Source organism: Pelodiscus sinensis, chromosome 29 (assembly GCF_049634645.1).
Source record: "Pelodiscus sinensis isolate JC-2024 chromosome 29, ASM4963464v1, whole genome shotgun sequence".
In the NCBI taxonomy this organism is placed as follows: Eukaryota; Metazoa; Chordata; order Testudines; family Trionychidae; genus Pelodiscus; species Pelodiscus sinensis.
In genome coordinates, this window is record NC_134739.1 from 3,070,738 (window position 1) to 3,094,691 (window position 23,954).

Genomic DNA, 23,954 nt, shown 5'->3' on the forward strand with positions numbered 1-23,954 from the left:
CCAGTTTGGACAGACAGGTAGAGTTGTGTTCTCCAGTGGGCAACACTTTGTATTTATCCACCAGGAATTTCATCTGCCATTTGCTCGCCCCGTCCCTCGGTTTAGTGAGCTCCCTCTAGCTCTGCGCAGGCTGCTTTGGACTTAACTCCCCTGAGTAGTTGTGTATCGGCTGCAAACTCAATCAAGCCCCTTTGCATGGGTTGGCGCCCTCTCAGCGGGTGCTCACCAGTCAGAGCAGTGGCCCTCAACCTGTGGGGTGGGGCCCCCAGGGCTCCCTTAGACTTGCTGGCTCCAGGGCTGCAGCTCAAGCCAAAGAGCCCAGGGCCAAAGCTGAAGTCTGAGGGTGCTGGATTCAGGATACAGGTCCCCGGCTTGGGGTGAAGCCCTTGGAGCCTCTGCCCCAGAGCACTGGACTCAGGCTTTGGCGCTGTCCCCAACAGGGCTCAGGCTCCTGCCCCCTCCTGGGGCTGTGAAGGGATAGTTGTTGTCACAAGGGTCCCAGTCCAACAGAATGACCCTGGTTCTTTTAGTCCTCCCGCTGCTATTCTACACGGCATCCGTACACAGCAAAGAGACCTGCTCTGGGGTCATGTCTCAGCTGCCCAAGGGGGCTGTGACCTGCATGTGTTGCAAGCACACAGAGGCCTGACGCCACCATGGTCACACTGCCACAGGCTGAGGGTCTGGTCTTGCCCTGCGCGGAGAGGGGCAGGCCCGGTTCCATTGGGCAGCTCAGATGGACAGACAGTGCGAAGAACAAATCAGAGGGTGGCTGTAATGAGAGGGCGGAGCCACCATCTCCCGCATCTCGCGCTCTACAGGCACCTGTCCTGGTGAGCAAAGTGAGCATGTGCCGGAGACGCCACCGCCGAGCGCCAGGGGATGGTGCGGGCTGTCACCAGGCCGACTTGCCCTGGGAGCCATAGGTGAGGACCCGAGAGGCAGGACGTCTGCTGTGAAAGGCCAGGAGGTGACAGGAGCAGCAGCGGGCGAGGCTGTAATGTCTACGTTGCCATATCTAGCTGTCCTGCCCCTGGTGTGCAGGGGGAGGCTGTGAGGGAACCCCGCCGCTGGGACCGTGCACCATCGGGTCTGCTCCTACGTGGGGGGCTTTTGCTTGGAGAGGGAGTACAGAGCCCTTAATTTCCCTTCTCCCTTTCTGTGTCCTTCTCCCTGGAGCGAGGGGGCCTAGCTCTCCCCCCTCTGTCCCAGCACCCAGTCCTGGGCCCCCCGCATGGTGCGCAGAGAAGCCCAGTTCTCCTTCCCGCTGTCCCTCCCTCCGGCAAGGCACAAGTGGGGCATCTACCCCAGAGCATGTTTATTGCCCTAGCCCAGGGGGCTGGAATGCCACCCCATCCCAGAGCAGGACTGGAGCCTCAGACCCCCAGCCCGGCTGCCCTGGGCGGAGCCAGGGCCCAAGAGTTTTGGTGATCCCCACCGGGGCCAGGCAGACCCTGGTGCTGGTTCAGCAGGCTGGTGTTCATCCGTGGTGCCAGCAGAGCTAATCTAGCACCGGATGCTCTTCGTGCCCAACGTCTGCTCCCTGAAATGCAGCCGCTGGCTACCCAACATGGGGTGGAGCACCCCAGCCAGGGACACCCCCTGATTTCTATCTCGCTCCCACCTGGTTCAACCCCGGGTGTGGACATGGGTCTGCGGCTCAGACTGGCAGATTTGCAGGGCTCTAGTGATCACCACGCACGCCAAGGAACCGGCTAGCGGTGATCTAGTGCAGCCCACAGTGCCAGGGAGGTAGCAGGCCATTCTGCACCCACTGCCCATCGTCCCAGCTCAGTGCTGCCGTCCTGCTGGCCAGCCCTGGGACAGCCGAGCCGAGCTGAGCCCAGAGGCAGCTCTCCGCTGCGGTCAGCTACTCCAGGAGCAGGTCATGCAGAAGTGACTGCACAAAATCACACTCTGCTATGAAGTAGGGCTGAAAAGCGGGGAGAGCAGAGTTTTGAGAGAGGGCAACTAGGTGGTACAAAGACGCCTGGAATTATGAAACAGTTTGGCTATGTCTACACTACCACCCTAGTTCGAACTAGGGTGACAGTGTAGACATACCCTTTGTGAGGTTGGTAGGCAGTCAGCATTGGGAAACCCACGCTGAACTGAAGCAGGAGCACAAGTAGAACTCAGGATCTCGTTTTATGGACTGCACAGTAAGCAGAGGACACTCCCAGAGGAGGCGGAAGAATTGTGCAGATTCAGTGTGCGTACAGGAATTAATAAATGAAAGGGTGACTAGCTTGCTTTGGTCTTGGGAGCGGCTCTCTGGGGGCCTGGAGGGAATGTCTGCTGATCCTTCGGTTCTTGGGATGTCAGCCACTAGGGTAGGAGCCACGAGCTTAGATGCCTCAGGCTGCCAGGGCGCAAACTGCTCGACCGGAGCGAGTTAATTCCATTTTTAAGCAAAAGCCACGGACACTTTTTGTGAGTCTTGCAGAGGTGTTTTTAGCTTGTAGCCAAATGTTTGCAGCCTGCGAAGCACCAGGGGACCCTTTGGTGGAGCGAGGCTGGACGACTGGGAGATGAATGGCCACTAAACACGGCCCTAGATCAGATTGCAGTACAATGGATGGAAATTGCATTTCAGGTGTGATGTACAATAGCTGCATCGGCCAAATTACTGACACTCGTACATTAGCTTCCCAAGCCCTTCCTTGGATGCACTGTGACTTCCTCCCCAGGCGGACACCAGCGGGTTAGTGTCAGGAATGCTGATGGAATCTGCCCTGCTTGCTGTGTGATAGGATAGGCTGCTGCTGGGCTGCTGCACGTTAGCCCTTTGGGAACGTGAAGTCACTTTGCAGATTGTGTTGTTGGGCTCGTCGTGGGTGAGATTCAAACCTGCTTGGGCTGGAGACAAAACTCTCCAGACTTAATAAGATTCAAATTAGATTGGAATTGTGGCTTGTCCTGATGCTTAGAAGAGGCTGCACAATTTATTCTCCTCTTTGCTTCGGCGCTTGAGCAAAAGCGTCCTCCCACCCAGCCGCGAGTCACCCCCAGCGCCTGGCCAGCCCCCCTCCTCCTCCACAGCGACACACATGGCGAGAGCTTGTGCCAAGGGGCAAGCAAATGGTGGGGGGAGAGGCGGGGCTGTCTGTCCCCAACTCTGCCCCTTCTGCCCAAGGCCCCGCCCCTTGTGGGAGTGCCACAGGAGCCCAGCAATCCTGTTGGCTCCCCTGCATACACAAGATGTTAGCCCTTGGCCCCGGTGCACCATTATGCATTATGTGTATCACGGCAGCTGCTACCAGCCCGGTCTGGGCTCAGGACTCCGTCACATTAGGGGCAGGGCAAACTCAGCATAAAACGTGAGCTTGTCAAACACACCTTGTGGAGCGGATGAATCAGTAGCAGCCCATGTCGCCCGAGCAAGAAGGTCACCAAGTTGCTTGCTTGTTAGATCGAACTCAGATTGTACCTATGGGCAAAGCAAAAGTCCAAGAGCTTCGCACACTCCGAAAATCCCACGTCTAGTCCCGGCGGTGCGGAGTCCAGAACGCATCGCCTCCGAGATCACTGACAAAAGCTGTAATCGGGAGGCCAGTTTAGATTCACTGTGCTACAAAATAGATCTCCGAGAGGTACATGAGCCCTGGGCTGCCAGGCTCCGGCTGCCTCTCCTCTTGCATTACTGAGACGAGAGGCAATACATCTCGCAAGGAGAAACATCTGAAACATTTAGGTGGAATTTTCATTCTGGTCACCTAATCCTCCCCGCTCCTTTCACTCTCCTGGCCTGTCCCGGAACCCCTGTCATGAGTCTCCCCACACCCAACTGCAACAGGGTGAGCATACCCCGCAGCAGGCCACAAGGGATTAACCCCACACGTTTCCTCCAGGGTAGCTTGGCAGAGACCCTGGAGGTTTTTCGCCTTCCTCTGTAGCATGGGGCACAGATCACAGATGGAGGATTCTCTGCATCTTGTGGTCTTCACAGTATTTGAAGGCTTCAATATCTGAGATATAGGTGAGAGGGTTATTCTAGGAGGGGTGGGTGAGATTCTATGGCCTGCACTGTGCAGGGGGTCAGACTGGATGATTGTAATGGTCCCTTCTGACCTTAAAGTCCATGAGTCTATGACATGTGGGAGGAGGAAGTCCTGCCCCATCTGCTGTATTGAGCATGCTCAGAGTGCTTTGCCAGCATAAAAGGAAGCAGCTCAGCTCAGGCCAGGAGGGATGCTGGAGAGGAAAGACGTGGACCATTGAGATCCACCCCCAGACCCTCCTGGCTGGAGATGGGAAGCCCCGCATCTGGCGGAGCACCAGGGAATGGCCTGCCTTGAGGAACCGGGAGAGCCCCAGGCATTGCAGGCTGCCAGACCACCAGCCACAGCAGGAAGCAACCAAGAGCTCAAAGTCTTTTCCCTGCTGAGCGGGTGGTGGCCTCCTCTGCCGCAGCCAGGTCCCTGAGTCTTGAAACCCTAGTTGGATCTCCAGTCCACTGTTGACAGTGCCAAACAGACTCTGCCTATTAGGCCACGCTGTCCTGTACCAAAGTGCAGCCATACTAACTCTGGCTATTAGATCACACTGCCCTGTGGTGAAGGGTGGCTGTACCAACACTGGCTATTAGGCCGTGCTGCCCTATAGACAAGGACGGCTGTACTGACTCTGGCTATTAGCCTGTGTTGTCCCAAGGCAACGGGCGGCTGTACTGACTCTGGCTATTAGACTGTGTTGTCCCAAGGCAACGGGCGGCTGTACTGACCCTGGCTATTAGCCTGTGTTGTTCCAAGGCAAAGGGCGGCTGTACTGACCCTGGCTATTACCCTGTGTTGTCCCAAGGCAACGGGCGGCTGTACTGACTCTGGCTATTAGACTGTGTTGTCCCAAGGCAACGGGCGGCTGTACTGACTCTGGCTATTAGCCTGTGCTGTCCTGAGGTGAAGGGCGACTATAGTGACTCTGGCTATTAAGCCATGCTGCCATGTAGCCAAGGACGGCTGTACTGATTAGGCTGCGCTGCCCCGTGGTGAAGGGTGGTCATACCAACTCTGGCTATTAGGTTGTATTGTCCTGTGGCAAAGGGCAACTATACTGACTCTGGCTATTAAGCTGCACTGCTCTGTGGCTGTCTCCGGCTATTAGGCCATGCTACCCTGGGCACAGGGGCAAGTGTCTTCACCTTGGGCCTTAGACTGTGGGGGTTTTAAGCCCGTAGCGCACCCTATAGCGTTAACCGTGGTCTATACACACTACCCTTACCACGCCCTACACGCCAGGGTGTGCATACTTTGTGACGTCATCCTCCCTGAATTCTCACTACCAGACACAGACTTTGCCACTTTGGTTTATCAGCGCCTGCCCCCCGGACACCAGCTCCCTTTGGGGCATGAGCTCCATGTAGAGCACACGGCGGAGACCTTCTGACAGAAAAAATAAAGACAAGTTTTTTAATAAAAACCCCTCAGATTTAAACATGAAAAAGCTCGGGGAGAGCAGAGATAGGAGAGTTACACAGAAAAAATCATAAAGACACAACCTCAGGCTTTACACGTCTGTACTGGATAAAAGCCCCTTCGTAGTACAAGTTACCTGTGGCGTTCAAACCCTTCTCCTGTTCCTCTCTTAGCCCAGTGGAGAATCCAGCTCAGCCATGGCCAGCATCCATGACCGTCCCTCAGAATGGAGGAACACAGCGCGGGAAGCCCATGTAATAGCCTTGAAACCCCCCAAGGAGACACGCCCCCCCCCCCCCCAGTCTCGGAAACCCTTATATGCCAAAACCTGAGACACAAACCTGCTTTTAAAGAGCCTTTATCCCTTTCTTAGTTTTCTCTCTCAGGGTGTGTCTAGACAACAGGGTTTTGTCGACAAAAGTGGACTTTTGTCAACAAAACTATACCTGCATCCACACTGCCTTTGAGTCATGTCGACATAACGTTGACAAAACTCAGCAGTTTTGTTGACGTATGTAAACCGCATTCTACGAGGAATAACGCCTTTTGTTGACACAGTTCTGTCGATAGAAGGCATTATTGCATCTACACTGTCCTTTGCGTCCACACTGTTATGTCGACAAAGCGGCTGGTTTTGTTGACAGAACTGGATGTAGTGTAGACGCTCTTTGTCGACAGAAGCTTTGTCGACAGTATCTGTTGACAAAACTTCTGTCGACAAAAGCCTGTAGTCTAGACGTACCCTTAGTGTCCTTACTTAGAGATCTGGGATGTGTCCGTGGCTTTCCATTCATTGAATAGTCCGCCCCATTCTTTCCAAGGCTGGGCAATGGGGGCACACCGTACCCGACACGGGCTGCACACGCACCAGGGGCTTGGGAGGTGCCCCTCCCAGTCTGATGCCTCATCACCCTCCTGCTGGATGAGCTGGAATTGGGTTGGCCCAAAGGTCCAACTAGCCCAGCGTCCTGTCTTCTGACAGTGGCCACTGCTGGGTGCCCCAGCAGAGAGGAATAGACCAGGCCACCATGGAGTGAGCCTGTTGAATCCGATGCCTGGATCCCTCACTACAGCCCACAGGCTTGTCTCACAATGACTGTCAAGATCAGAGCATCACGAGCTTTCATAAACCCTCACTTGTGTTTGCATAGCACCACAATGCTGTACACATCCATCGGCTTGCCTGCTTGTTCTCTGGAGTTCAAGCAAGGGTGCTGGCAGGGGGGAGGTGGGACGGTCCAGCCCTATCCCTTTTTACTGGCCATTAAGGTGAACGCTGTGGGCTAGGAGCAGAGAGAAATGAGTGCGCAGGGCAGGGCTTAGAGAGAAGAGGTGGCGGCACAGGACTGGGGCCTCAGGAGAAGGGCCGGTGTGAGGGTGAGGGCTCAGGAGAAGAGCCGGTGTGAGAGTGGGGGCTCAGAAGAAGGGCCGGTGTGAGGGTGAGGGCTCAGGAGAAGAGCCGGTGTGAGAGTGGGGGCTCAGAAGAAGGGCCGGTGTGAGGGTGAGGGCTCAGGAGAAGGGCCGGTGTGAGGGTGAGGGCTCAGGAGAAGGGCCGGTGTGAGGGTGGCTGCCCCTCCCTTCCGCAGCGGATTCAGAGCCATGGCAGGACTCCTTTGGGCTCCCTAGTTAGGTGGCGAGTGTCACGGGTCAGCACCCGCCACGTTCCAATGCCCTGCCCCCTGCCGTGGGCGTTTTGTGCTGGCGGAGCAATGCGTGCTGCCACTCAACGAGAGCTGGGGGCTGCACTGGCGTGGGGCTCAGGAGAAGAGCAGACGCGCTTTTTCGGCATCCCTGTAAATCTCGTTTTACGAGGAAGAAGGAATGTTCCGAAAAAGGGGTTTTTCCCTACATTTGGCCCAGTGTGGAAAGCCTCTTCCAAAAAAAGAAGTGGAAAAAGCTTCGCAATGTGTGTAGCTTTTTCTGGAATAATAGTGTAGTGTAGCCATAGCCATATAGAGAGCTAAGCACAGTTGCTTTCTACAACCCCAGGTAAGAATTATTTACGCGGGGTTTATAAATAAATAAAAGTGATTTTATTAGGTATAAAAAGTAGGGTTCGTTGGCTGCAAGTAACAGAGCACAGAGCAAAGAAAATTACTAAGCAAAATAAAACAAAACACTTGTTCCACGCAATCCCTCAGCCTAACCGGCATTCTAAGCACCTTAGTTCATAGGCTGGACAGCTGCCCCGCCTGGGCTGGAGTCTTCCCCTGAGCCTCGTCCGCCAGTCCCGGTCACTTGAAGATGTTTCCAGCAGGCATCTTGGTCAGTAAGCAGGGGTGTCCTGACCCCTGGCAGCCGCCCTTAGTGGTTTCCCATTGCTATATACATTTTGCCCATGGCAGGAATCCTTCGTGTTCCATTTAACATTTTTTTCACCTTCAGTGGAAAAGTACAAGGACCAAGATGGGCCCCAGCATCAGATGACATGATCCCAGATCCCAGAGTCCACGAATCAGTGGCAGTGTAGCAAGACTGCAGGAAGACAGTTCTGCCCTCACTCGTTTGTGGCTTGCTGAATTGCTATTAGCTCGGTGTCTGGTTTCTTCATTGTTGTTCTTGATGGGCTGGGAATAGGCTGTTGCCAACGTGAACACACTGAATACTCCTACATTCAGGTACAGAAATGGCAGATAGAATATACACATTCAGCAAATTGCAACTTTTCAAACGATACCTTCCATCGGGTATTTTGCATAAAGCCTGCTCCAGTGATGCATATTTGTATTCAGAAGCATGTTTCCATAAGGAGTGTGAAAGGCGCCGTCATGCTGTGATTGTTGCAGGCGCACCAGTCAAGCAGGGAGGGAGATGCAGGAAGGTGTCTGTGCAGCAGGGCAGATCTCTGACCTACTGCTGAGACAGACCTTGCCTTGTCCCTGCAGCCGAGTCTTGTGCTATACTTGGAAGAATTTCACAGGATCTTTGTCAGGGGGATACGGCAAAATGTTACATGTATTGACAATGTAACATTATTCCGTTATATGCATATTCACACACACACACACACACACACATACACACACACACACACACACACACACACTGTAGTTTTTTCTCACTGTAACTCACTGGCCAGGTGAGTTAAGTGTGAGGGGGAGGAATGGGGGCATCTCTCGGTTCAGACTAGTGCTCTGATCTTGACAAGAGGAGACCCAGAAATTCATGCAAGACACTCCATCTTTTACAGGACTCTTCTCCCATTCAGGTTTATACATTTTGCTTTGTCAGCTCTTAAACAAGCACCATCAGTTTTGTTTAACATCTGTTTATCTGGAAGTTATTTTTCTTTGTCATCTGACCTCGATATGTTGCTGCCTTCTTCCCGGTGTTATTTCAAGGCTGTCTTATTTGTTAAGGGGTATTTGCTCTTAACTCCAAGGCTATCTACATGTCCTGCACTGGTCTGTCTTATCTTGGGCCCAACTGATGGTACTTTGGCTCTCCTGAGTCTTCCATCTTCTTCAACCACCTAGACCAGGGGTGCCCAAACTTTTTTCAAAGAGGGCCAGATTTGATGAAGTGAACAAGCGTGAGGGCCGACCATTTTGCCTGACATTCTTTGAACCATTAAAATTAAATGCAAATTAACTATTTTATGCAAAGTTTATTGCAAACGGCATACTTTTCATTTCGTCACATGGATGACAAATCTAAACAGGTGTTAAATCACTCTGCCTTTCATATCTGAAGGCCAGATGAAAAAAAAATCCAGGAAGCTGAAATTTATGTCAGGAACATTGTAAAGTACATTACATATTATTGGTAATAAAGGTTGTCTGTCAACTTTTAAGTTCAAAAAATATGAACAGGAACATAACACCAAGTATACATGTTGCGTCCAAATATATTTATAACTGATTTAGACCAACTGACATTAACTGAGATTTTACAATGTATTCATCTCAATACATATGGATTCGTTGGGGGCCATAAAAGATAGATATTGCCAAATTACCTGTGGGGCCGTATTAAACCGGAACACGGGCCGCAATTGGCCCGCGGGCCGGACTTTGGACATGCCTGACCTAGACTCTGAAACTGCTGAGCCTTCAAGTTGTTATCTTTCTGCAAACACTCACATTCCACACTCCTTCACTCCCCTTCCCCAGGAACTACACAAGTGTTTCACATAGCGAAAGATCTGTGATATGTGCAGTATAATAATCATAAATGCAGGCACCACAACATTAATAGGTGCATCGACAATGTTACAGTCAACAATGTGCACAGCAAGTACCACACAGTTCCTAACAGGCCCCCGAAGGGTAGGACCAGGTAGAGTGCCGTCCACCACAACGCATTACTGTGGCTTGTTGTTAAAGTTCTCACTCAAAGCCTCCCAAAGCCATGTTGCTCCTGAGCTCTTCTAATAACCCTCATGTCTGGCTGCTCAATCTCAGCAGACAGCAGGCCCTCCAAGGCAGCCACGACTTTTCCCTTCTGCTTCACAAATATTATGCAGGACGCAGCAAACAACTGTAACTGTTGGGCCCTATTTCTCACTGAGCCCCAATCTCGTGAGTAAACAACACTCCTCACCTGCTGGCTTAGCAGTTAAATCTTCCCTTGGGCTCTCAAGGTGGCTAGTCTACAGCGTCATGAGCTGGGGAGCAATGGGTAGGCAGGGTCCCCCAGGACTGCTATTGGCTTTTTAACATCACCAATGGTACTTTGCCAGTCAGGAACCAAAGAGCCTGATTGCAGATTTTGGAACAGTCCTGCATTCTTAAAGATGTGAGTGTCAGGCACCCTCCCTTCCCAGCCCACAACGATGTCAGAAAAGCACCCCCAGTGATCCAACAGCATTTTCATAATTGTGGAAGAGTAGCCTTTTCTGTTGGTGCACTCTGGGGCAAGGTGGCCTGGTATCAAAGTAGGGATATGCATTCTGTCTATGTATCCACTGAATTTTGGGAACACCATTGCTGCAAATCCATACATCATATCCCGCATATTGCCAAGAGTCAAAGTCTTGTGTAGCAAGAAACAATTAGTGACCTTGCACACTTGTGTGACAATGGCACCTACGGTGCATTTTCCGGCTCCAAAATGGTTTTTCATTGACCAGTAGCAATCTGATGACGTGAGTTTCCACAATGCAATCACCATTCGGTTCTCCATTGTCAGCTGGTTCTCATTCTGGTTCCCCTGTGCTGGAAGGCTGAGGCAATTTCAACACTCAGGCCTGGGAATGTGGCTTTGAGCATCCAAAAGTTCTGCAGCCGCTGCTCATCATCCCAACCCTGCATTATCATGTGATCCCACCAGTCAGTGCTCACGTCTTGGACCAGAAGTTGTGCTTCAGTTAGTGCAGCTGCTCCCTGAATACCACCAACAGTTTTGAATTGATTTTTGTTATGTCCCACAACAGTTGTCCTCTGGGGAATTGTCATGCTCCTCGCAGTAATACTTGCATCTCTGGAAATACCGCAGGATTGTGCATCCTGTTCTTGAAACATACATGACAACCTTACAGAGCTGTTCAGGCTTCATGCAGCTCTCCAAGATGGTGGTCAACGACAAGTCCCATGTGGGAATTTTCAAAATAGAGGCAAAAATTATGAGATAGAGTTGTCATTATGGGGTGGGAAAAGTTGCATGTTACAGCAGGATTATCTGGTTATATTGGCTCTCTCCACTCACCCTATGCTGCCAGTACCTCTAAGCTATCTTTGAGACACCACCGACTTCCTGAGGAAACTACAGAACGTCAGTCATCTTCCCGAAAACACCATCCTGGTCACCATGGACGTAGAAGCTCTTTACACCAACATTCCACACGATGATGGATTGCTGGCCATCAGGAACACCCTCCCTGATGACGCCACTGCACACCTGGTTACCGAGCTCTGCGACTTTGTCCTCACCCACAACTACTTCCAATTCAGAGACAATTTGTATCTTCAAGTCAGCGGCACAGCCATGGGCACCCGCATGGCCCCACAATACACCAACATTTGTATGACTGACCTCGAACAACATTTCGCAGTCAATTGTTTAAGATAGAAACAGATTTGCTCCAATCCCACAGACAGAGACAAACACCAACAGGATCTCTATCAGACATTCTTAAAACTTAATACCCACCTGGGGAAGTGAAAAAACAGGATGACCAAGCCAGATGAATACCCAGGCATCAGCTTCTTCAAGACAGGCCCAACAAAGAAAACAAGAGAACGCCACTGGTCATCACTTGCAGCCCCCAGCTAAAACCCCTCCAGCGCATTAACATCCTGGAAAATGACCCCTCACTCTCAAAGGGCTGGGGGGTGGGTGGGGGGAGGCCAGTCCTCGCCTACAGACAATCTCCCAACCTCAAACAAATTATTTCCAGTAACCACACAACACACCTCCATCATACTCACCAGGAACCTACCCCTGCAATTAGCCCTGGTGCCAGCTCTGCCCACACATCTACACAAGCGACATCATCACGGGACCTTACCACATAAACCACCACATCAGAGGCTCGTACAACTGCACATCTACCAATGTGATCTGTGCCATCAAGTGCCAGCAGTGCTCCTTGGCCATGGATATTGGCCAATCTGGACAGTCTCCCGACAAAGGATGAATGGACAAAAATCAGATATTCAAAACGGTAACACACAGAAACCCCTTGGGGAACATTTCACTTGCTGGGCACTCACTGATGGATCAAAAAATATCTGGATTATTTCCAAGCAATTTCAAAAGTTCCCTGGAGAGGGAAACTACAGAACTGGATTTCGTTTACAAGTCTGACACCTGCAAAAGAGGTTTAAACAAAGCTCTGACCTGGATAAACTGCTACTTTCCACATCCTAATGACATAAAATGCTAAGCACTGGGTACTTAGAATACTTCCAGCCCACGCTAGTAGCCTCGTGTAGCATGAACACTCTAATCAGAAGAGGTGGACTGTGCCCATGAAAGCTCATGATACCAGCTACATTTTTTGTTAGTCTCTAAGGGTATGTCTACACTACCCCGCTAGTTCGAACTAGCGGGGTAATGTATGCATACCGCACTTGCTAATGAAGCCCGGGATTTGAATTTCCCGGGCTTCATTAGCATAAGCGGGGAGCCGCCATTTTTAAATCCCCGCTGCTTCGAACCCCGTGTAGCGCGGCTACACGGGGCTCGAACTAGGTAGTTCGGACTAGGGTCCTATTCCGAACTACCGTTACTCCTCGTGAAACGAGGTGTACCGGTAGTTCGGAATAGGCACCCTAGTCCGAACTACCTAGTTCGAGCCCCGTGTAGCCGCGCTACACGGGGTTCGAAGCAGCGGGGATTTAAAAATGGCGGCTCCCCGCTTATGCTAATGAAGCCCGGGAAATTCAAATCCCGGGCTTCATTAGCAAGTGCGGTATGCATACATTACCCTCCTAGTTCGAACTAGGAGGGTAGTGTAGACATACCCTAAGGTGCTGCAGGACCATTAGTTGTTTTTTTAAGTTTTTTCAGTTACAGACTTAAAACGGCTCCCCCTCTGAAACTAGTCACCCCTGTTTGACTCATTTCTACCCTACCGTGCATTGCCCAAAATTCCCAAATGTCCTGCAGGTGGTGAGTTGCACACTGGCTACCTACCCATCAGGCACCACGCTGGATTGACACAAGCTCTTGGTGAGAATGTTCGGTGCCGATGCAAGAAGCCAAGTATGTGCATGCAGAAGCGATATGCTAACTGTTGTGGCAAAAGCTTGTGGTGCAGATATGTCCTGAGCCTAGATGAAAATGAGGTGAAATGCTGTTTAGAAGGTCACACACGGTAAGTGGATCTATCCTCTGCCATTTGGAACCATGCCTCCTAGGCCCAAAGAGCTCAATACATCGGGTTCACATAGGGACTTTGAAAGTCTTTGAAAGCCTTCTGAAAAATCAGGCCTTAATTTTAGGTACGGAACACTTGGAAGTCTGACCCACTGAGGGTATGTCTACACTACCCCGCTAGTTCGAACTAGCGGGGGTAATGTAGTCATCCGCAGTTGCAAATGAAACTCGGGATTTGAATTTCCCGGGCTTCATTTGCATGAAGCCGGCCGGCGCCATTTTTAAATGCCGGTTAGTTCGAACCCTGTGCCGCGCGGCTAGACGCGGCACGGGGTTCGAACTAACCGGCATTTAAAAATGGCGCCGGCCGGCTTCATGCAAATGAAGCCCGGGAAATTCAAATCCCAGGCTTCATTTGCAACTGCGGATGACTACATTACCCCCGCTAGTTCGAACTAGCGGGGTAGTGTAGACATACCCTGAGAGAGACGTCTGGTGCCCTGCTTGAGAGAAAAATTCCACAGTTCCCATGGCAGTTTGGTGCAAATGTGCAATGTTTAATCACCCACTGCCGGAGGTCTGTGCCTAATTTGTAACCTGTATTAATCTGGGTTCAGCTTCCAGCTGGTCGTGGTTCTGCTTTGTGGTTAGTAACATTGGCGATGTGCTTTCGGATCCATTATACTAAGGGATTACTTGGAATTAGGAGAGAATAAACAAACATTTCACAGATTCTGAGAGGAGACATAATTAATTCAGTCTTCGCTGACAAATTAGTCTTTGGGGAACCCCCTCCTTCTCAGACTCCTCCCTTCCAATCTGGCTGACATTCAGACCACTATTTTACCATGCTCCAGTCACTTGGAAATATGTGATAGGTCATGTGCAGGCTAATTTTAATCAATGCCCATTTAACTATAATGGAGACAAAGGAGATGCTTATCTCTGCTGTTAAATCTGAGGATGTTCGAGGGAAGCAAGTTCGAAGCCATCTTGGGCTGAGTTATGGATTCTGTCTTTGCAACAAATCTCTTTGCATTCTTTTCATCAGTTTCTAATTTATGCACTAACTATAAATCCGAGATGACCCAAACTCAACTAGCACATCTGACACTGGGATTTACAATGGAAAAGTTTTCCAGCTCCTTAATGATCTTCTTATAAAATATGAAGTTCTTCTTATAAAATATTGCAATTCTTTTCTGAGAAGTGTATGTTTTTTAAGTACACCAGAAGCAGTAAGCCTGCTAAACCAGCGTGGTCACTGCATGATCAAGATGCTAAATGAGCCCTCAAATATGATAAAGTAATTGCTGAGAAAATAAATAAATTCTTTCATAGAATCATAGGGCTGGAAGAGACCTCAGGAGTCACCGAATCCAGCCCCCTCTCCAAAGCAGGACTAGCCCTAACTAAATCATCCCAGCCTGGGATTTGTCAAGTCGGGACTTCAAAACCCCCTCACTCTGCTCTTCTGCAGACTAAACAAGCCCAAATCCCCCAGCCTCTCCTAAGTCATGTGCTCCAGCTCTGTAATCATTTTGGTTGCCCACTGCTGGACCCTCTCCAATGCGTCCACATCCTTTCTGTAAGGGCTGGGGGGAGGCAGAATTGGATGCAATACTCCAGATGTGGTTCCATCAGTACCGAATAAAGGGGAATAACTTCACTTCCCTAGAACTGCTGGCAATGCTCCTCCTAATGCACCCTAATATGCCATTAGCCTTCTTGGCTACACGGGCACACTGTTGACTCATATCAACCATCTCATCCACTATAATCCCCAGGTCCTTTTCTGCTGAACTGCTACTTAGCCAGTCAGTCCCCAGCCTGTAACAAGGCTTGGGATTCTTCCATCCCAAGTGCAGGACTCTGCACTTGTCCTTGTTGAATCTCATCAGATTTCTTTTGGCCCAACCCTCCAATTTAAAAAACAACAAATGGTCTGGTAGCACTTTAAAGACTAAGGAAACATGTAGATGGTTTCATGAGCTTTGGTGGGCACAGCTCACTTCCTCAGATGACTGGCTGTCTGACGAAGTGGGCTCTGCGCACAAAAACTCATGATCCCATCTACATGTTTGGTTAGTCTTTAAAGTACTACCGGACCATTTGTTGTTTTTTAAGTTTATCCTGCACAGACTGACTCGGCTCCCCCTCTGAAGCTATTAATGAAGATGTTGAACAAAACCGGCCCAGAACTGATCCGGGGGGCAGCCCCACTTGAGACCATTCACCAACCTGACATCGAGCCGTTGATCACTACCCGTTGAGCCTGACAATCGAGCCAGCTTTCTGCCCATCTTGCAGTCTGTTTATCCAATCCATGCTTCCTTAACTTGCTGGCATGAATACTATGGGAGACCGCATCAAAAGCTTTGCTGAAGTCAAGGTATGTCACATCCACCGCCTTCCCCATATCCACAGAGCCAGTCACCTCGCTATAGAAGCTAATTAGGTTGCTCAGACATGACTTGCCCTTGGTGAATCCACGTTGACTGTTCGTGATCACTTTTCTCTCTCCCAAGTGCTTCAAAATGGATTCCTTGCGAATTCCCTTAGTTTTCCGGGGACTGAGGAGAGACTGAATAGGCTGTAGATCCCATGATGGTCCTTCCCTTTTTTAAAGATGGGCACTACATTTGCCTTTTTCCTGATGACTCCCCTGCATTCTCAAGCAATATATTTATACTGCTCCCTAGTCGTCTGTCCAAGTTTCCACTTCTTGTGAACTTCCTTTCTGCATTTCAGCTCACCAAGGATTTCACTACTAAGCCAAGCTGGCTGCTTGCCATATTTGCCTTTCTTACTGTGCATTGGGATGGTTTGTTTCTGTGCCTTCAATAAGGCTTCTTTAAAATACTGCCAGCTCTCCTGCACTCCTTTCCCGTTCATGTTGGCATCCAGGGGATCCTGCCCGTCAGTTCCTGGAAGGAGTCAAAGGCTGCTTTTCTGAAGTCCAGGGTGTGTATTTTGCTGCTCTTCCTTTGGTCAGGATCCTGAAATCAACCATCTCATGATCACTGCTTCCCAGGCTGCCACCCACCTCTACTTCCCCTATTAGTTCCTCCCTGTTTGTGAGCAGCAGGTCAAACTGCGCATGGCCCCTGATCGGTTCCCTTAGCACTTATACCAGGAAGTTATCCCCAATAGTCTCCAAAACCTTCCTGGATTGTCTGTGAACGGCTGTATTGGTCTCCCAACAGTTGTCAAGGTGATTAAAGTCCCCACGAGAATCAGGGCCTGCGATCTGAAAGCTTCTCTCAGTTGTCTGAAGAAATCCTCTTCTACCTCCTCCACCTGGTCAGGAGGTCTATAGCAGACACCGACCATGACATCACCCCTCTAAACTTAACCCAAAGGCTCTCAACAGGTTTTTCTCCCCCTATATACTGGAGCTCTGAGCAATCCTACCGCTCTCTGACATACAGTGCAACTCCTCCTCCTTTTCTTCCCACCTGTCCTTCCTGAACAGTTTATACCTTTCCATGACAGCGCTCCAGTCATGTGAGTCACCCCACCAAGTCTCTGTTATTCCAATCAAATCATAGCTCTTTGACTGGGTCAGGGCTTCTAATTTCATCCTGTTTGTTTCCCAGGCTTCTTGCATTCCTGTACAGAGACCTTAGATAACTGGCTGATTGCCCTTCCTTCTCCGTACAGATGGGAGGTCCTCCTCTCTTGCACCATCCTCCTTGTGTTTCTGTCCAGTATCCCACTTTCCCACTCCCCTCAGGGATTAGGTCACCATCATTCGACGAACCTAGTTAAAAGCCTCCTCGTTAGGTTTGCAAGCCTGCCCGTGAAGATGCTCTTCCCTCTCTTCCTAGCAATCCCTGTGCCTGGAACAGCATCCCAAACTGCCATGACAGCCCCTTCCTTCTGCTCTGTGCCAGAGCTGGGAAATTTCTCTCTCCACATCCACATGGTCAGCTCCTCAGGCAGCCAAATATGGTGCTTGCTCACAGCAGATAGAAATGTGCTGACGCATAAGCAGAGACTAGGCTTTGGGGCCTACATTTGGGTATGATAATATAGTGAATGATGAGCAAAGTGAAGTGAGACAGTTTCAGACGCAGGCCAGAGACACGTTGCGACGCAGCTCTCAGGTATGTTGTAAATGTGTTTTGGTTTTCACAAGTGTTCCAGACAAAATATGATGCTTTGGAAGCTCCCTGTATTAGCAGCTCCTGGAATGACATTTACACAGATGCTACTTAGGCTGCTGTTTAACGTGACATAGTCATGGAGAAAGTAGACAATATTCAAGGACGTCAGTGGAAGCACAGGTCTGATGAAAGGCGGGTTACTGCTCATGAAGGGTGTGTGCTGGCCTGGCTCCGCGGGAGGCCACGCTGGGTGTGGGTATAATGCGTTATAGAAAGGGTAGTGGGCTTGTTTTATATGTGTGCTCTCGTCCATGGTGCAAGCCCCGCAGGAGAGAGGATTTCACACCCATTCTGCTCACCCCTCGATATGCCGTTTCCTCCTGGACCGGAGGTGTCACTGCAACGTGTGGCTGTTCTGCAGAGCCCTTTTGCTCTCACTCCTTGTTCTACTGGGAGTGAAGCCTGCAGTTCCCGCGCTCCCTGTGTCCTTCACAGTCCGCTCAATGACATGTCAGGTTGGAATTTTTACTAGTGGGTGAGCCACAAGCCATGCGGCCTGGTGTGGGCGTGGCTGGGGAGTGAGAGCACAAGCCGGTCCGCGGATGAAGCTGCCCGCTGCCCGGAGGCTCAGGAATCAGAGGCTTGGCCTAGAAAACAAGATTTTTTTTAAAGGCTTGTCTCACTTTTTTGGGTCTGTCTTTAGATACCTAGCTCCACCTGCCCCCCCCCCCCCATTTGCATGTGTCACAATTCACGTGGCTCCCACCCCTCCTGCTGCATGGCCCAGCTGCAGCCTGCCCTTCCCGAGAGCAGGCACTGCACAGAATCCGGGGCAGCGGAGGAGCGGGAACAAGAGGGACTGGACCCACCTGGGTGCTCTGTGCTTAGCTCTGCCTCCCTCCCGCAGCAGCACTTATTGGCTGCTCTCCCCCAGAGGAGAGGCCGTGGGCAGCTGCCACTCAGAGGGGTTTCCCTACAAACTCAACAGTGTCATTGCCAGACCTTCGGTACCAAGTCCCACCAGGGGGCTCAGACGCCACCTTGCGAGCACCGAGCCGTGTGCCGGGCCCTGGGCAGGGATTGCCTCTGCTCCGGCTGCGGAACTTTGTACCGTGCCCTGGACTCTACGATCGAGCAGCATGTGCACCGAGCCGTCTGCCGGGCCGTGGGCAGGGATCGCCTCTCCTCCGGCTGCAGAGCTTTGTACTGTGCCCCACTCTGCAAAGGCGGAAGGCGCTGGAGGGAAAGGGCGGGTTGTTCCTGCTGGCATCCCATGCGAAACCCCTGGAACCACAGGGCTGGTTTGTGCTGACACCCCAGGGGTCTCCAGAGCCCAAAGCACAAGTGGCTGCAGCAGCAGAAGGCCAAGTGTCCCCGGGGGGGCTGGGACGGACTCGTCTCCTCACAGCCGGGGCCGAGAGGGGCCGAGTAACACACTCTGCTGTGACTTGCATTTGCTCAGGCAAGACTCCCAAGGAGAGTAAAATCTCAGCAAGGGCTTGTTGTAAATTGGCTTGGGGGTTCCACAGTCGTGTGCTCTGTTTTTGTAACCGGATTCTCCAGGGTTGCCATTGACCTCATTGGCGCAGGTCTGGGCGTGGCCGGGAATGTTCACACGTCTCCCTCGGCCTTGGCCAACCTTGTCAAATAGGCCTGTTCCGCGAGCCCTCTCCCTGCAAAGCCCCCACCCTATCACGCCACTGGCCCACCACTTGCTCGTGGAAAGCACTCACTGAAGCTGGACGGGGCTCCCTTTTATGGACTTTCCCACAGCACGGCATGGAAGAATGTCTTAGTATCGTTATCGTTCCCTTTCTTATCAGCCCCACGACGCCCAGAGCCGGTGCGATCAGGTAGCAAGCCGGATGATTTCTTTTTTTTTTTTTTTTTTTAATTTTGACAACTCTGCAGACTCTGCCTGGGCCTGGAAAGCAAAACTCATGGTGCTTTGCACGTCATCCCTGTTTAGAGCTGAGTATCATGGAACCAGATGCACAACTTAGTACAGCGCCTGGCACCGTGGGCTACTGGGTCAGGAGTGGGGCTCCTACCACAGCAATTCATAATAATGCATAAGGAGCAGCACATTGGAAACCATTCTAATGCAAGCCACACCACCTGACTTTGACCCCCCAACCTCTGGACACAGTCGAATATTCCTGAGCGCTGTCTACTGGCCCTGGTCTGCACGGATTAAGTTCCACATTTACGCAGGCTAGAGTGCTCTTGTCAGAATCACCAACAAGGCAGGTCCTGAGCCAACCCTGAGAACCGTAGGAGGGCACCCCACCCCACTGCGCACGTCAGCCCCCACAGCCGCGAATGTCACCCCTCCGAGAACGAGGCTGCTTTCTGGCAGGTGAGATGCTTCCATTGCACTCGAATCCCTCCAGAGCTGACACAGGCTGGATCGTCCACCCTCAGCCCGGTGAAATCTCCCCACAATTCAGCCGTGCTCTCCCTCTGCTACTCCATGTTCTTCAAGGGCCAGCTCCCATCAACCCAAATACAAACCCTGGACAGCAAACACTCACCCAAGAAATGGACTTCTAAATACGATATAAAGTCAGCCTGACAAGTAGCGCGTGGCCAGTGTATTGGGCGGTCTTTTACTCATCATCTTAGCCCCCTGGCACCACCAGGATTTGAACGCACAACGTAGTCTTTTTTCTTTCCCAATGGGCGCAATGGGGATCCCCTGACAGGGCGGTCTCTCCGGGCCGAGAAAGCCCCACCCACTGGGCCTTACTGAGCATGTCTGAGCTGCTCTGCTATAAAGGAGCAGCCCAGCTTGGTTGGGGCTGGGGACCAGAGGGAGAGGACGCGCCTTGCTGGCTCCAGGCAAGCCGTACAGGATACCCAAACGCTGAGGATATGTCTAGAGACCTCACAGGTTCCTGACACCAACAGAAGCAGCCGATCCCAGACGAAGGAGGGAAGCTGGAGAGGCATCAGTGAGCAGGGACTCTTGAAGCAGGAAGCAGCTCAGGGATGGCGACGGCTACAGGGTGAGAGAGCCGACGCCAGAGAGAATTTCCCCCACTGACTCCATGGCTAGAGAAAGCTACTAACAGGGCCCTGGGCTGGGGTCCAGTGGAATAGGAGGGCCTGGACCCCCTGCCAGGGGATAGAAACCTTTTCCCTATCTACCGTCCCTTGAGAGACTCTGACCATTGGGCTGCACTCCCCTACAAGGAGGGGCAAGCTATAGACTGGGACTGTTGAACTTTGCTGCCCTGCCCATAAGGGCAAGTGAGACTCTGACCTGGGGCAAGGGGCGGGGAGCAGGCAGACTTTGGTGAGAGGAATTAGAGACATGGCCTGGGGAATAAAAGGTGGAGAATGCAAGAGTGGCAGAATACGAGAGAGACGGGCACCCTCATCCCGCCTTGAACAGGGTCTTCGCCCCAGCCATATTGGTGGGGAATGTGGGCGAAACCGCTGGCCTGGGGAGAGGCCTAGACTAAGGAAACAAAGAGACGTTGGACGTAACACAGGAGTCCCCTTTCCTTTGTCCATTAGAGAGGGTTAGGCCACGGGGAGATGGCGTCAGACAAAGGCCTAGAATGGCTGGTGGAAAGCCAGCGGCAACACGCTCTTCACAGCCGCAGCAACACGCTCCGCTGTTACAACGGGTGACGACCCGCCAACAAGAGAGGGTTAAGGCATTGGTTGCATAGCAACAAGCACAGCAGGAGAGCTTGGACCAACAACTAGCCGTGTTGTGGCAACCCCCAGCTCCTTGTTCAATGCACCAGGGGACACCCATGGGGATCCTCTCCTCTGGACTCCTGCTGAAACTCACAAAGATGGGGCCAGGAGATGGCCCAGAGATATTTTAAGTGACTTTTGAATGGGTGGCCACCGTCACCCAATGGCCCATTAGACACTGGGCTACCGTTTTAGCTCCTTATTTGATGGGACCGGCCCAGGTGGCGTATTGTAATTTGGACCCTCAAGAAGCCCTGGATCTTGTAAAAGTGAAAGCTGCCACACAAGCCCAGATGGGCGTTAATCCCGAGACATACCGACAGTGCTTCCGACAGGAGCGGCACCCTGCTGGGACCAGGCCTCTGGGACGATGCATGGCAGTGGCTAGCGCTCGACCAGCGGTCTCGTGCACGGATAACTCAGGCGGTGGTATTGGAACAGGTTGCCCGCGCCCTCCCTACTGGAGGGGAAAAGTGGGTGCACAGACACAGGCCCACGACCCTGGCAGCACAAGCCCTGGTCCACCGTTCCCGGAAGGTGGGCGAACTGGTAGGAAGGCCCAGTTCTCCCCAGGGCAGCCCCAGCTGGTTCCTCAAGGGCGTGGCAACATGGGAAGGTGACTCAAGATAAGGGACAAAGGGGGGGGGGGAGCAGACAGACTTTGGTGAGACAAATTAGAGACACGGCCTGGGGAATAAAAGGGGGAGAATGCAAGACAGGCCCCCTCCCCCCGCCTTGAACGGGGCCTTCTCCCCAGCCGTGTGACGGGGACAGCGCTCTCCCGCGCTGAGTGTTCCTGGCCTGTTTGGAACCAAGAGCCGTTTGCAGGTTGCTTCGGTGACAAACCACCACCCATCCCCCTTGTTTACAGCTCTCCCGACCCCTTTGTGTCCAAGGGCAGTGCTGCTTTCACTTGCTGCAGAGTGAACGAAATACCCGGTAGGAAACACCTCCTGGTGGCGTATACAGGCAAAAAGAGCCAGAAACTTTCTCCGTCTCTGGTCGCCACTGTCCTTTCTTAGAGCCGTGCTTCCCTCCCGTCTCTGGAGCTTCCTGCATTTCAGCACCTGCTCGGGGGTTCCTGTGCTGCAGCATCCTAAGCCTCCGGCATGTTGAACGGCTGAATGTCTCAGATCACATGAGACAGCCCCTCTCCCCCCCCCCCCAAGCCCGATGGCAGGTGGAACACTCCAGCCCCTCAATTAATTCCTCCCAAGGCAGATGGAAAGCTGGCTGAAGTCGTAAACTTGTCTTGTTGGTGTCGCGTTGGCCACGGGAAACTGAAATATTGACCCATTCTTCTCCACAAAACATGACTAATTCGCTGCACCGGGCGCGGCAGTGAAAGCTGGCAGAGAAGCTAACAGCAGCTCCTGATGACAGCAGATACAGACACAAAACCCAATCAGGCAACCCCAGGCCCCGGCTGTCTGGGGTGTTATTGAAACATACAGCTCAGAGGTGGACAAATATTATCCACTTAACTTATATCTCCAGCCCAGGCTGCCTTCTCGCTCAATAGGCTGTTCTCCATTACTATGATTGGGCTCGCTATAAAAGACTGCTAGGCAATGTTTGTCCAACTCGTTCTGAGGGAGACAATCCCAGGAAATGATTCCTCATATTAAGGCTGATTTTTCAATTGTGTCACTCTAGCAAATCTCTCAAACCCTCTGGAGTCTTCCTTGTATGTCACGTCAGTCACACACAGAGCGTGATAGCTCTGCACCTTGGCTCCTCCTGCTTCCGCAGTGGTTGCATGTACACGCTGATATTTTATAAAGATTCACCAACAGCCTCCAGAGTTGAAATCAGCTGGAGTTAGGCACCCAAGTACCACTGAGCAGCTGAGCCTCCAGGCCAGATTGTCAGCAGTCCCCACTTATGACATATGGTACACATTGGGGGCTGAGCTCATGACAATCAGACCTCTAATGTGCACTGTAATGACATGTATTTGCAGAATGGTATTTAACCAATAAATGTCTCCATGTGATGGTAAGAATTTCAGGCAGGATATAGTGCCAGGTAAAAAAGGCAGACAAGGCTGAAACTCAAGTTGTGAGGAAACCCACTTTATTTGTCTGTAGCTTTTTTTCTTTATTCAAGGCCTCTTGCATGGGTTGAACTAAGATGCTGTGCATGAAATGCTTATGGCCTCCACCAGCTGCGGATTACTAGTAAAGGGTGGCTTTGGGCCATCCTATGGACCTGCGTGAGCTGTACCATGGCAGTGCTGGTTTGTACTGGGGCAGATCGTCCCATGTAACTGATCTTGCAAACCATAATCTAATAGCTGATGGTAACAAAAAGCATTGTGAGATTCATGGTTTCCCAAGGTAAGTTTCAGCCTCACCTCATTCCCCTGAAAAAAAAATGGAGGGGATCCTCAAAGAATCCACCCTGAAGCATTTGAAAGAGATGAAAATGTTCAGGAATAGTCAACATGGATTCACCATGCAATTACAGAGTGGTCAGCCTCACCTCTGTCCCCAGAAAAATCATGGAGAGATTCCTCAAGGAATCTACTTTAAAGCACTCAGAATAGATCAGGAATTGTCAACATGGATTCACCGAGGGCAAGTGACCAAGCTGATTGCTTTGTACGACAAGGTACCTGGCTCTGTGGATATGGGGAAGCTGTTGAATGTGATAGACCTTGACTTTAGAAAGCTTTTGATACGGACTCCAACAATATTCTTGCCAGCAAATGAAGGAAGAATGGACTGGATAAATGGACTGTAAGGAGGACAGAAAGCTGGCTAGACTGTTGGGCCCAACGGGTAGTGATCAACGGCCAGACTGCGTCAGACCAAAGGTCCATCTAGGCCAGTGTCCTGTCGGCCGACAGTGGCCGCTGCCAGGTGCCCCAGAGGACGTGAACACAACAGGGAATCACCAAGGGCATGTCTACACTAGGAAATTATTTCAAAATAACTAGATTAGAAATAACTCCCAA

General features: G+C 51.5%; 1 long non-coding RNA gene across 1 annotated transcript in view; it reads left to right on the forward strand.

The window, feature by feature from the left end:
- The first annotated feature begins 705 nt into the window (after positions 1 to 705).
- The window catches only part of LOC142821013 (uncharacterized), a 42,694-nt gene continuing 19,445 nt past the window's right edge, over positions 706 to 23,954 (forward strand). The window contains exon 1 of the long non-coding RNA XR_012898060.1: positions 706 to 926. This is a non-coding gene — a long non-coding RNA (uncharacterized LOC142821013). The remainder of the gene's footprint in view (positions 927 to 23,954) is intronic.